The 14,251-nt window shown below is 50.4% G+C and overlaps 1 protein-coding gene across 12 annotated transcripts in view; it reads right to left on the bottom strand.

The window, feature by feature from the left end:
- Positions 1-14,251, bottom strand: part of AGAP1 (ArfGAP with GTPase domain, ankyrin repeat and PH domain 1) — a 418,249-nt gene that overhangs the window by 283,024 nt on the left and 120,974 nt on the right. The gene's annotated exons all lie outside the window — the stretch shown is intronic.

Raw genomic sequence — 14,251 nt, 5'->3', positions numbered from 1 at the left:
TCCCGGCTGCGGGTCTGCCGGGCCGACTGACACACAGGGACCCAGCACTCCTCCCCAGGCGGCGGAGTGCAGAGGCCAGAGGGCCTGTGTGTACTCCACACCCCATGTGATTTGGGGGCCCCCTCTGTCACTGACATTTGGGGTTAGCACGAGTCACAAGCAATGGATTAGACGTTGGAAAACATCCCAGCTGGTGTGGCTCGGTGGTTGAGCGCTGACCTATGAACCAGGAGGTCACGCTTCGATTCCTGGTCAGGGCACATGCCCGGATTGCGGGCTCAATCCCCAGTGGAGGCATGCAGGAGGCAGCTGATCAATGGTTCTCTCTCATCATTGACATTTCTATCTCTCTCCCTTCCTCTCTGAAATCAATAAAAATATCTATAATAATAAAAGTGTAATTTGCTAATTAGACCAGATGTCCTTTGGGACGACCTTCGGATGAAGCCGTGAGGGGAGAGGGGGGGCGGGGGGGCGGGGGGGGGGGGGGGCTCCCGAGCCCCTTGAACAAATTTCATGCATTGGGCCTCTAGTATTTATATAAAAAGAGGTTGGAAAACAAAACAAACATGCAAACTCCCTCCCTACTGGTCAGGGCAGTGCCTACCATCTCACTGCCAGTCCTGGCATCCCGCCCCCCTCCACGCCTGCACCTCTCAATGGCCCTCTGGTCTCCAAAGAATTCCCAGCAGCTGCACAGACAGGGATGAAAGCCTGCCGTCCACCTAGAGGGGTGGGGTAGTGCAGGCATCACAGCACCTCAGCCGGGCATCTGAGAACACCCCTGGCTCACTCCTCACACAGCTCCTGGGGCAGGACAGTCACCTTCGTCCCCTGGGCTAGATGCTCCCTCGTCTTGTGCACACACGTGTGCTCTCGGGCCTGCTTCACTTCCTACAACCTCTCCTCTCTTTCCCCTGCAAGCTGCCCTCACACACCTGACCCTGTGCCCTGAGCAGCTCAGACAGATGACAGAACGGACACTGCTGCAGGTGTAGACCCCACCCCCAGGACACACACCTTGCACAAAATCTGGCCGTGCGTGGAAAAGTCCCACACTAGGTGACAGGCAGCACGCTGAGCATAAACGCTGGTTACAGCACGAGTCCAGAGCCCGCAGCTGTACACCAGGTGATTAGCTGGTTAGACAGCATGCAAGCAACTGCAGAGAAGGCTGTCTAGATAGACTCATACCCAACTAACCCGATAGCAGCGGCCATCTCTCAGGAGCGGGATGCGGGGTGTGGTGTACCTCCATGGACGTGTCTACACCTACCTTTAACGGTCACTGGGCACATGGGGGCCAGTCCCCATGTGGTACTTGCCAGGAAGTCCCCCCATTTTCTGGCTGTGAATACAAAAGCCCTGGGGTGGACATTCAAAATCAAACTCATTATGCGTCCCTGGTGACGGACGTCCCCTGGAGAAATCGGTGTGATTTCGGCCGCTCCATCTATCCTGCAACTGGGGAACTGGCTGTGACCCATCAGGATGGTGATCCTTTCTTTGAACAGTTTCACAAATGGGGCATGTCTGTTTCTAGAAAATTCAATTTTGCATCTCCACCTCCCCTTGGAGTTTCCTGGATCTCATCAACCACTGTCCCCAAGCTCGGTCAGTGCCGCACCCCAGTGGGGGAGGGGCAGCAGGATGGAGCCAGGCAAGAGGCACAGGTCCCCAGAGCAAGAGGCCCGGCTCTCCCCTCGGGGCCTCTGAGGATGTCCCGCTCGGGCAGCTAAGCTGTCCCCTGGCTCCACTGTGCAGTCCTTGCCGACAGGGACCTTGCTGTGGTCACATCCACAAATGACCCTGGTTCTCTGATGAACTCAGTGTGGCTGTGTCAGGGGAGGGAGGAGTAAAAGGTGGGCCAAACCAGTCACAGCCTCCTGGGGACCCCATCTCAGACGATGACCTTTCCGTCGAGGCCGTCAACAGACTTTGAGGCTGCGCTGGATTTACCTTTGCTTATTGCAGTGGCAATGTGCGAACATCCCCACCTGCGAGCCCGGCACCGGCACCGGCACCGGCACGCACCTTTCCCGCCCTGGGTGAATGGGGACGCGCCCATCTGCACAGACACTGCAGGGAGGTTAGAAGGTCCCAGCCCTCAGCACCGCAGAGCCAGGGTCCCTCTGGAAGTGGGACTTCCCTGGGCCCCGCCCGGCCTGAGGAATGAAGCTGGAGGGAGGGGAGAATTTCCTAGTGAACAGCCCCTCCCCAGTGCTCTGAGATCCCAGGCTCACAGCCTCAGCAGAGAGAAAGTGGAGTGACTTCCAAGAAGGCTCTGGCACATGTAAATAGCAGCCGGACCCACGCCAAACCCTCAGGCCCAGGCTCAGTGTGTTTGCGCGGCTGCATTTAGAACTCTGAAAATACAACCACTTATTTGGACTGGACTGAAGGGAAAGAATCAGGAGCAAAGGAAAAACACATCACTTCACCCAAAGATATGGCAAGAGCAACAAAAATCCAAAACCAATGCACCCACCCCAGGTCGACTGGGGTCTCCCCAGAGGGGAAGGCTGCCTGCCAAGCACAGCTCCCCGCGACAGGAGTGACAACCGAATCTGCCCGCTAAGGTAGAGGCACGTGCCGCCCACCCTCCTAGTCTAGGGCTAAGAATAAAACACGTTTTGCTTCTTGGTTATCACTTTTATTTTAAACTAAAACCTGTGCCAAAGTGTTTCGAATGTGTAATATCAAGTGCTCTGATTTGGGCTTTGCCTGTGACACGATGTAACCTTTGGAGCCAGGCCTGCTGGCTGACAGGGAGGGAGGGAGGCAGGGTGTCTGGGATGCCCTTAAAAGGCCAGGTGCTGCCTTCACCTTCAAAAGAATGGGGTGGGATGGTGTGGGGGTTAGGGTCAAAGTCCCTTCTAGTCTAGCTCTCCAGGGCCATTTGTTTTAAAAATGTGTTCTCCGCACAGTAAAGCAAGGCCTCTGCACTGACCCCAAGTGTGAGCCAGGAAGAGCCCTCACCTCTGAGGAAGAGGTAAGAGGTAAGAGGAGCACCTGGACCCATGGGTGACTGGGGAGAAGGGACTTGTGTCAACAATGCACAAACACCAGTGAGGAGCCACAGCCAACCGTGCATCCTATCTAATAAAGAGGGAATATGCAAATTGACCATCACACATCACAAAGATGGCAGCGCCCATAGCCACAAGATGGAATCCCCCAGTCCTTTCAGCCCCGCTGGGCGGGGCCGGGTGGGGGGGGGTGTGGTGGTGGCAGGCGCGCAGTGCAGCCGGACCTGCCCTCAGCCCCCCAGCTGCCCAGGGCAGGCCCGAGGCTTAGACAAGCCTCGGATGGTGAATGCCCAGCCGCCCAGGGCCGCCCGAGGCTCAAGTAACCAGGGCCGGCCAAGGCTTGCGCTGCCGGCAGTGGCAGCAGCAGAGGTGTGATGGGGGCATCGCCTTCCCCTGATCGCTGGGTTGCCTCCCACCCCTGAGGGCTCCTGGACTGTGAGAGGGGGCAGGCTGGGCTGAGGGTCCCCTCACTCCAGTGCATGAATTTTCATGCACCGGGCCTCTAGTTCACTATCATAAAACACATACAGCCATTAGATAAATTTACCACCAGACAAAATTAGCCCAGGGAAAATAGAAGAAACATTTTTATAAACAGTGTCAATGCCACTAAATGTCCTTAAATGTGCAGTACATTCCAGAAAGCAAAGTGTCCAGCAGACAGCTGACCTCCACCTCCCAGGCAGGGGAGGGGTGCAGAACCGAGCTCATGACCCACCTGCTCCGAGAGCCCAGGCTCAGCCCTGCTGGCCAAGTCTCCCCAGGCGAGATCCGACCCACACACACCTGGTGCACACACGCACAGGCATGCAGAAGAGTCCACCAACACCCCGGCTCTGAACCGGAGGAACCGCCCTCTGGGAAATGGTACGGATCCTTCGTGACAGGGTTGAGAGGGAGGCAGAGGTCTGAGGAGACCTCGATGGCAACCTGCCAGCTGACAGCAGGGCCCTGGAGCTGGTGACTGGGGAGGCAGCCTGGGGCTTAGCGCTTAAGCTCTCCATCCACTCCACCTGTCCGTACATCTCTATTAGGCATCTCTCCAGAGAGGGCCGATCCATCCTACTGATCAGGGGACGAGAAGCTGCTTCACAGGGCTGCTGCTGCAACCAAGGGATGGACGTAGGCAAAGTGCTTCCGAGGGTGCCCCGCCTTGCTGGCTTCACGTAGGTGTGGCTGCCCTGGCTGTTCCTGCCTAATTGTGACACAGCAACAAAACCAGCCTAAAAATAGGCACCAATGGCCTATTCCTCAAATAGCAGTTTGGTGGCAGGAGCACCAGACTTCGGAACAGGGCCCAGGGCCTGGGTCACACCCTGCTGTGCACGCCCTCTGTCTCCCCACCCCCACTCACACCCCCAGCAGTCAGTCACCAGAGCTCATTCCCTCCCCCAAAAAGGCTGTGACTCACTGCCAGGCCCTCTGGAGGAACGTTACCTGCATGGCTCAGAGGTGGAGCATCAACCTTTGACCCAGGAGGTTATGGTTTAATTCCTAGTCAGGGCACATGCCCGGGTTGTGGGCTCGATCCCCAGTAGGGGGCGTGCAGGAGGCAGCTGATCAATGATTTTCTCTCATCATTGATGTTTCTATCTCTTCCTCTCCCTTCCTCTCTGCAGTCAACAGAAATATATTTTAAAAAAAGAAAAAAAATACAGACTGAATTTCATTTCAACAGCAGCAAAGCCCCCAGCGGGACTGAAAGGACTGGGGGACTCCGGCGGGGCTGATGGTCCTAATGGGTATGAGCCATCATACACACCTGTGTGACGACAACCTCAACATGAGAAAAGAATTCCAGTGCCCACTTCCACGCCTCCCCGAAACTGGACATGCTCAAACGATAGCCTGAGCAGAGCCTGGCTCGTGGGACCTGACCTTTCTGAGAGCAGCCTGACCTGCAGGGACCAGGGAGGCAGACGGGCCAGGAGTGTGTGCCAGGCACAGGGCTGGCAAGGAGAAAGCTGACTGAGCTGATGGGACCCTCCTGAACTCCAGGAACAACTGGAGACTGAAGGACAGTGCTCTCCAATATCTGCCCAGGAGCCCAAACTCCAACAGGCACACCCAGGACTCTGACAGAGAGCACAGGGCCCGACAGCTACAGACCCCGACGGTCAGGCCTCTGGTCTGAGCAGAGGACCGCCTCCTGCCACAGGCAGCTACCTTCCCGGAGCGTGTGCTTCCCTCGGTGATTCCAGTCACTCTGCAAACATCGCCTGCAAATGTCACAGTAAATCCCTATTTCCTGTGAATGACAACATGAAAAGCTGACAGATCATATAAACAAACTGTTCCAAGCACTGGGCACCAGGCATAATGCAATTTTATCTACATGTTTTCTCAAATTATAACTAACAGGCATCAAATACATCCAAGTTTAGAACCTCACCCCCGAATAGATTTCGTGGATGAGAAAAGGGGTTCCGTGGGAAGTCCCCTCCCAGGGTGATCTGATCATCAATGCCTAACTGGGCAGGTCTCAATGGGAGGTCCCAGACTCATAACTTTAGTAAAAGGTTGATCTTTGCCTTAAGCAAGCCCTGGCCTTGGATTCTGTGCATCTAGGTTAACACAGCTTTGAAATGAGCTGTACCCACCCAAGAAAGCACGTAATCTTGTTAACATCACGGAATCCAATCCCTGCCTTCCTTTCTCCCACCTCCTGTAATCTCCCTTGCTCCGCCCTTAATTCCAAACGTGTAAAAGAAACTGTGAAACTGTCCCTCTGGGGAGCACCTGGGAGCTTGCTCCCTGGCAATGTCAATAGTTTGGTTCAAGTAAACTCATAAAGATGCTCTACAGGTTTGGACGTTCCTTATAGCAACAACTTTTTAACCTGGTACCTAAATGACCTTTCTAGAATTTACGTGGCACTAGACACGCACGTCACATTATCACATTTACTACAAATCAAAGTCACGTTTCCGTGGCCGGCCTGAGGATGAACTCCCTGGGGGTGGAGGGTGTTGGTGAGGGCATGCCACCCAGGAAAGCTAGTGCTCAGATCTCCACCCGATGGAACCTGAGACTCAGGCTCATTCTGTGTGAACCAGTATCTATCTTAAGACTTGAAAGAAAAGGAAAATGCCACAAAAAATCTCCTATAGAGAACATTTACTGCCCTATGAGTGCAAATTTGTTTGATGGCGAATACCCAGGTTCCTGTACTGAAAATAATGTTCACTCTTAGAGGCTGGGTTCACCCTTCACTGGACATGGGGGCCCTGCGGCCAGGAGGACGTGGTGCTCCCCTGGGTCACTTCCTGGCACTAATGAACCTTCAGTGGCTCTAGGACGAGCCTGCAATGATCAAGTGCTTGTGCCTGACGTGGCAGGACAGTCGTCCCTCCTTAACCACGGTTTCGCTATCCCAGGTTTCAGTTACCAGTGGTCAGCCATGGTCTGAATGTGTTTTTGGGAAAAATTCAGAAGTAAATAATTCATAAGCTTTAAACTGAATGGTGTTCTGAGTATCGTGATGAAATCTCATTCGGGCTCAGGAGTCATCCTTTGTCCAGCGTCGCCATGCTGTATATGCTACCATCCATGGGATCAGGGGAGGTGGGGGGAGAGAGAGGGAGGGAAGGCAGGAGAAGGGAGGAAGGGAGGGAAGCCATAGTCACTTACTTTTATTACAGTATAGTGTCATAACTGTTCCATTTTATCACTAGTCAATGTTAATCTGTGACTGTGACTGGTTTACATATTAAACTTTATCGTAAGTATGCATGGTACTCTCCGAGGCTCCAGGCACCCATGGGGGTTGTATCCCCGTGGATCAAGGGGGAAGACTGTACTTCCTATACAGAAGGGTCAAAAGGGCAGCCTGAAACCAACACAGGTCCAACGATACCATTTGTTCATTATATACATTAGAAAACATCAATACCTAAAGGTAACATGGAAAGTTCCAAATAACCTCTATTCCACTCCACTGCACTGAACAAACTTGATAATTATAGCGTGTGGATGCTCCCTGCTCCGGAGGCTGCAAGCCGCCGGGGGGAGTAGCAGTCACTGCTCCCACGGGCAAAGGCTTCTGCAGGGACAGGCTCCTCCCAGAGGCCAGCACAGGCCGGAGGCCAGCACAGGCCGCGATGGAGGGCGGTGCTGCACAAGGCGCTCAGAGAGCTGTTGGAAATAGACATGTATCTGGCTCCATCAGGACGGAAATGAATCCATATGCAAAGTCAGTCACCCTTCTAGTTACATGAATAAGGGGGGAGGAGGGAGGGCAGGAGGTTAAGCCAAAGAAAAAAGATGATCTGTTCTCTCCATGTGCAATTTTAAGATACATTGGTGAACAACTTAAAAGGAACTGGTAGCTTTGGCAGGTACAGAGCCGTCACGGGGATGTACCGCATTGGGAATACAGTCAGTAACAGTGCAGTGACCATGCACGGTGTTAGACTTACCGGAGGGATGACTTCATAAGCTATATCAATGTCTAACCACTAGCTGAACACCTGAAACTAATCCGATATTGGAAAATAAAAAACAACTTAAAATAAAAAGAACTGAAGATCATGGGAAAATAAAGTCAGTTTAGCCCTGGCCGATTTACTCAGTGGATAAAGTGTCAGCCTGTGAACCAAAGGGTCCCGGGTTCAATTCCAGTCAAGGGCACGGTACCTGGTTGCAGGCTCCTCCCCGGCCCGGGCCCTGGTCTGGGCTCATGCAGGAGGCAACCAATCAATGTGTTTCTCTCACATAGATGTTTCCCTCTGTCTTTGCCTCTCTCTTCCCCCTCTCTAAACATCAATGGAAAAATGTCCTAGGGTGGGGATTAAAACAAAAAAAAGCCAGGTTAGCTGACACCTGTGGCAGCTTTGGGCGCGCATCTGGCCCACCTGGGCAGGTGTGCAGCTCTCAGCAGGTGTACCTTCAAACGTGTCCATGTAGCTGACCTTTTCTATCTTTAGGTCCTTTGCAAGGCCATGCCAGGTCATCATTCAAAAGCAAAGACGCTGCCGGGCTGCAGAGCACAGCGCCTGCCGCCATGGTCATCTCGCCTCCCTTCCCCGAGGCCCACCCAGGGCGGCAGGAGACTGGGATTTACATGAACGAAGCATGCAGGGGGCAGAGGACGCTCAGCGGTGAGTGACTTGCCCAGCGCCTCACCGGCCTGAGTGTTGCAGCCAAGACTCAGCCTCCTCCACTGACTCAGACCCTGCTTCCTCCATGTGGCAATGACCGTCTCCCACAAACAGAGCGCTCTTTCCTCCCGCCACCATCCAAGCATCACTCACACACCCGGAGTCAGCTTTGAGTCAAGGCGCTGGGAGAACACAGGAAAGAGGCAGAGGCTGTGAGAGAACCAGACTGAGGTCGCACTCAGACATCACCCCCGGTGCCCACAGGACACGTGGCATCAGTGCCCTGAGGATCGCGACGGCCAGCTGTGGGGGCAGCTCGGGTGGCAGAAGGGAGGTGGGGCAGGCGGCTTCTGGCTGGCAGACAGAACTGAGGTCTCAAAGTAGCCGAACAGAGCTGGAGCCACGGTGGGGGCCGCAGGCCAGGCCAGGGCATTATGGACAGAAGCATCTCCCTTCCCTTAAGTTTGGGAGAAAGCCACATCTGGGGTGAAGACAGGGATAAAAATCATCAAGCACCTAGACCCTGAAAGGACTCCTGAGTTTAAAAGTAGGGTGGACTTTCAGCCCATCAATTCTAAGCCTCCACACTAACAACACAGGACCCCCTTCCAAAAGTCCCTGACAGCCCTTGTTTGAAAGCTCCAGTGATAAGGAACTCCCCAGGGAAGCTGGGAGGTGTCGCAGAGTGGGACAGCTCTGCTGGTGAGAGGTGGCGTCCAAACATCCCTCTCCCTATACACTGCACGAATCAGTGCTAAGCAGCTCCTGTCCTTCTTGTATCTGCCTCTCAAATACTGGGAGACAAGTCTTGATACTCCAGGTTTAATGCAAGGAAGTTGGTTTCCAGAACATTCCACGAACCAGATCAGGAAAGCTGATTAGGCATCTACTCTTCAATGCAAGAGCAATCAGACTCTCAGAAGCTTGGGATTCTTGTTTGGCAGCTACAATAAGCGAAGCGATAAGATCCAAGTATCCTGGAGCTATGATGAGCTGTGGTGGCACGGAAGGCCCGCCTTGCTCAGGTCTGCCACACCCCATGGAACTGTGCCAGGTTCTCAGGTAGCATGACTGGAGTTGCAGGAAAGCAAGTCACAAATGAGCATCCCCAAGTCCACGTGGGATTTCTATTGTTTTAGGGCCCTTGCTGGTTGCAGCAGGAATGTACAAAATGGATAAATACCCGCCGTCCCCCACCCCACAGCTGAAGAAGTCCTGCCTGAGTAATTCTGATCTAGTGTCCAGAGAAGGCAGGGGCTGGGGACATTGTTCTCAGAGTCAATTCTCAAGTGTCCGACAGTCAGCAGGAAGGTTGAAAGGAGTCCTTGCAATGACAGGCACAGAGGGCGAGGGAACACAAGACTCCCTGTGAACCATCTCAAACGAATGGACATCCACTCAAAGAAATGTGTATGCGCTGGTAGGCAGAGACCGTCCTCTGAATAAAGGGAGCGGTCCTGTGTGTGGACCAAAATGGTCACTCACTATGTCATGCAAAACCTGGAGCCCAAGGATCACAGCAGAAAGAGATCGGAAGCTGTGCACTACCTCAATAGCAGGCTGTGTGCGAGCGTAACCTCATCTTCCCTCTCACTCCTGCCAACTGAAATGTGCCTCTTCCAACTACCGCCATTAGATAAGGACAGCCACGTGATCCCTCCACAGGCCTCTGGCTGCACACCCTGGTGCCCAATGACTGAAGAGCCTTCCCATCTTCTGACATATGGAAGGAGGCGTATTTGTATAAGCTTTGAGTCTTCACATCCATTAGTGATGTAAGTACCAAACTACAAAAATGAAAATAACAGGAGATTATAGAAAGCAAGGGGCCAAGACCTATCCTTGAATTTAGACCAGCTAAATGAAGAGGAATGCACTAACATTCTTTAAATTATAGGAGCATCTACAGTAATGTCTTAAGTGAATTAACAGGAGAAAAGAGCAAATGTGAATGCCTCCATCAACTGCAATAGATGAGACATAATTTCGAAGGCAGGCACCTATAAACAAGTCAATATCAATACCACGGTGGACTCCAATTTGGGCTGAACCAAACAAAAAAAATAAATAAATAAAAGTAGTGCCGGTACTTTATAGCTGGCTCATATACTACCAAACAAAAGGTATTTGTTAATTGTATAGCTAGCCAGACAACTGCACTGGGTCTAGGCTAAATCCGGAGAACCCCTTTAGCAGATGCAATTTTAAGCATTCCTTTGGTGGCAGGATAATCTAAGTCCAGGGTGACGTGAAGAGAGATGCTAACAGGTGACGATACTGTAACACGGGCTCTGATTGGAGAAAATAAGCACAGCAAGACTCAGCCCCTGCCTCCAGTGTCGGCTCAGAGGGGTGTGGCTGACCTTCAGCCGCTCTGCCTGTATCCCAAGCAGGCTCTCTGTCACCAGGGGAGCAATTCAACTTTATAGCAACAACAGCAAAACTGGGTGCCCTAAGCTGCTATCTGCAGTCGTTTATAAAAAGCAAGTGAATTCCTAAACTAGCAAGTAAATCCTTAAATACTGAGTATGTAATTAAATCAAAATGTTTCAAATGAGCTCAGTTACATTGTTTCTTTAAAACCTGTAACTCCTTTTCTGTAACAAGTCAAGTTTAAAAGTTAAGATGTATCCAGTTATTTCAGTAATTTGGTTTCATTTAATTGCTGCTTCCTCTCCTTCTCCACTGAAGTTTTTTCTTCTTTTAAACTGTATAAAATAGTCGATCATGTTACAGAAATGGATACAAATCAAGGGAATCAGAAATTAAAGAACAAAGCCTCTCATAAAAAAATATGCTGTCAAATATCAGTTGTAAATTAGTAATCTAAAATGCTAATAAACTCAGTCAGGGCTATCAACGAATCATTTTATTGCTGTAATCAATCCTCCCAGACAGCAACAGAACACCCTAAACACACGTGCAGCTCTGGAGTGGCACGGCCTTTGGCGGGTTCCAAGTGTTAGCAGGCTGCCTGGGATACAGAAAGTGACACCCTACAATGTAATTAATCACTTATCATTCCATCCTTCTTTGTATTAAATGATACTTGTGTCAACAGACTGCCCTAATACATGTGTGTCAGGTGACAGGAAACTGCCCTTGACCTGACACAGGGGCTCTTGGAAACCTCCTGGGCTCGGGAATAGTTGTGAACCTGAGGACCAGCTGCCCTGGGTCTCTGGACAGTGAATGTCACACATGGGGGGAGGGGGCAGGGAGAGAAAGAGCCTGAACAGATGTGAACCAAAGGACAAGAGAATCATTCTGAGAAGGTAGGAGCTTCAAACCTTCCACCCTGATGCCCAGTTAAGAACACAGGAAAATCCCAGGTATGTGATGTGGAAGCCTGTGTGTGACTTAAAACAAGACTCCAACCATCTTGCTTCCCTAAGTTGAAAGAGTCTAACAAAAGGAAAGCCTGCCTGATGACAATCTTCTCTAATTTCCTTTAGACTTGAAAAAACTTCAAATTTTAATATTGTGGCCAAGATTTAAAGAAACTAGTGAAACAAGGTGTGTATATGTGTGTGTGTGTGTGTGTGTATGTATATGTATATTTGTGTGTGTGTGTGTGTGTGTATATATATATATATATATATATATATATATATATATAACATCATGGGTCCACAATAGCTGATCTGTTATTCTGAAATCCAAAAAGGCAAAAAAAAAAAAAAAAAAAAAGTGTTTAGCAGACTCTTGGTGGTAAAACAATTATCATACTGAATGTGAATATCTCAGACTTTGCTACAAATCATCAGTGCCTGTGGCAGAGTGCTGCCGACCACACAGGCCGAGTTCTGGAGCCTGCACCACAGTACCTCGCTAAAATCCACATCTTCCGAGTCCACATCTTCCGAGTCGTGCAAACCCACCTGGCCCGGCTGTGGGCAAGGCCTTGGGCACCTGCAGCCTCCTGACATTCCCAGAGAAAAGGACCTGTGTCACTGTGTCTGACTGTTGCCTTAGAGATTGTTACCCTAAAGTCATAACCTCATTTAATTAGCACCTAAATTATGAAAAACTGTGTCATAGGAAGCCGACATATAAAATGTGGGCAAGTATATAATAAAATGAGACCTGAAAGCTGTGGGGGATGTACCTTTTACTTGTAAGAACACTGGTCTTATAAATACCTTAAGAACCATGACATTTCAGGCGTGTTAGCCAAAGGCAGGTGAAAAAGGTGGCCTTTCTGTCATTACCTAGAACAGTGGTCGGCAAACTCATTAGTCAACAGAGCCAAACATCCACAGTACAACGATTGAAATTTCTTTTGAGAGCCAAATTTTTTAAACTTAAACTTCTTCTAACGCCACTTCTCCAAAATAGACTCGCCCAGGCCGTGGTATTTTGTGGAAGAGCCACACTCAAGGGGCCAAAGAGCTGCATGTGGCTCGCGAGCCGCAGTTTGCCGACCACTGACCTGGAACTTCAGAATAAAGTAAGGTCCTGCAGTTCTGACTGTGTGTGCTGTGACCTAGTTCATTAACGTTCGGTTTTTCTACACAACCCACAGCCCTAGCCTCAGACCAAAGTAACTCCACCCTGAGAAGGATTGGCCTCGAGGGTCAAGCAAACCAAGCACTGTTCCCGTTATTACCATTGTTATCTTCTACTGCTCTGGAGGGGAAACGCCCACAAACTTCACACCTTTAGTATTTCAAATCTATTACCCATTTGAACAAAAAGGAACACCCAAATGCCAGTGTGTTTACCTGGAATCAATAGATGCCACAAGGACCACCTTTATTCTACATCCTTTGTGCTTCTCCCTCGCCCTCCCCCTCGGTGATGCATACTTGTCTGGAACCCAGGCGGTAATTACTATTTTCTACAAAGCCCAGGAGAGCAAAGATGCAAGCCTACCATTAGAGGGGGACTAGGCTGCGTGCCTCAACTTCCACTGAATGCAAAGGGAAGTAGCAACTTTATACAAACCAAAGTAACTCATACGATTTTTAAATATTTTCAGAGCATGTGGGAAGGGACGGGATAATGGCTGGGAGTCAAACATGGTGCCTCCTAACACAAGTTTCCCAAGGCAGGTTAAAACACAAGATGTGCAAAATAGTTCCAGGGATATAAAGTACACCACAGAGAACATAGTCAATAATATTGTAATAACTATGGTTGGTGCCAGGTGGGTTCTAGAAGTATTGAGGGGATCGCTTTGTAAATTATATGGATGTCTGACCACTATGTTGCACACCTGAAGCTAATTTTATATAATAAAGAGCTAATATGCTAATTAGACTGGCAGCAGCAGAACGACCTTCTGGAACGACCAGTGTGTGTGTGTGTGGTGGGGGGGGGTGCGGCGGGCGCACGTGAGATCGATAGCCCCCCAGAGGGTGGCGGCAGCCAGAGCTGCAAGGGCCGAGTCCCTTGCATGAATTTCGTGCATCGGGCCTCTAGTATAAAATAATACTGAATGTCAACTGTAATTGAAGAGAGACTTTGGGGTGAAATGTATGGGCCACACCAGTGACACTGATCATTTGATAAGGCCATCATTCACCCAGATTCACCTACAGACAAATAACTCTTCAAGGCAAGATTCCTGGTACGTATGGACATTGATGGTGTGGATTACACGACCACGTGTGGGTAAACGATTCATGCGCCATGCTTCAAATTGTTGGGAAAATAATAAAGTAATACTGCTTAAAAAAAAATCCAGTAAGTTAAACTAATGCCAATCTGGAAACAGGTACATTATACTGTATCCTCACTAAGAACAATATCAGATTTTAACACAATTGCACATTCAACTTCTTGGTTTCAAATATTCTCACATTTGGAGGATCATCAGAAGCATATCAGAAGGTGACATTATTTGTCTTCACTTAAGAATACTAATGTCGAGAGCAGCAATTTCTTTGCATTGGCTGGTTTTACTACACGCCCAGGCAGTCAGGTAACTGGTGACCTCCAGGAGGAAGGTGAGTTGGCAGCTGAAAGTCTCTAACCAAAGGCTCCCACACTGCATGCAGCGTTTTACCAGCCTTACCCGTAGCAGCAGCAGAGCTGTACTGATGGCCTACTGACCTTTCAGTGGGGAAATGCACGGGTGACCTCATCTTGAGACTTCCCCACCTGGACCCTCCAGAGAGC

This window comes from Plecotus auritus, assembly GCF_963455305.1.
Source record: "Plecotus auritus genome assembly, chromosome: 5".
In the NCBI taxonomy this organism is placed as follows: domain Eukaryota; kingdom Metazoa; phylum Chordata; class Mammalia; order Chiroptera; family Vespertilionidae; genus Plecotus; species Plecotus auritus.
Note: the sequence above shows the minus strand (reverse complement) of the source record. Positions and strands in the feature narration are given on the sequence as shown.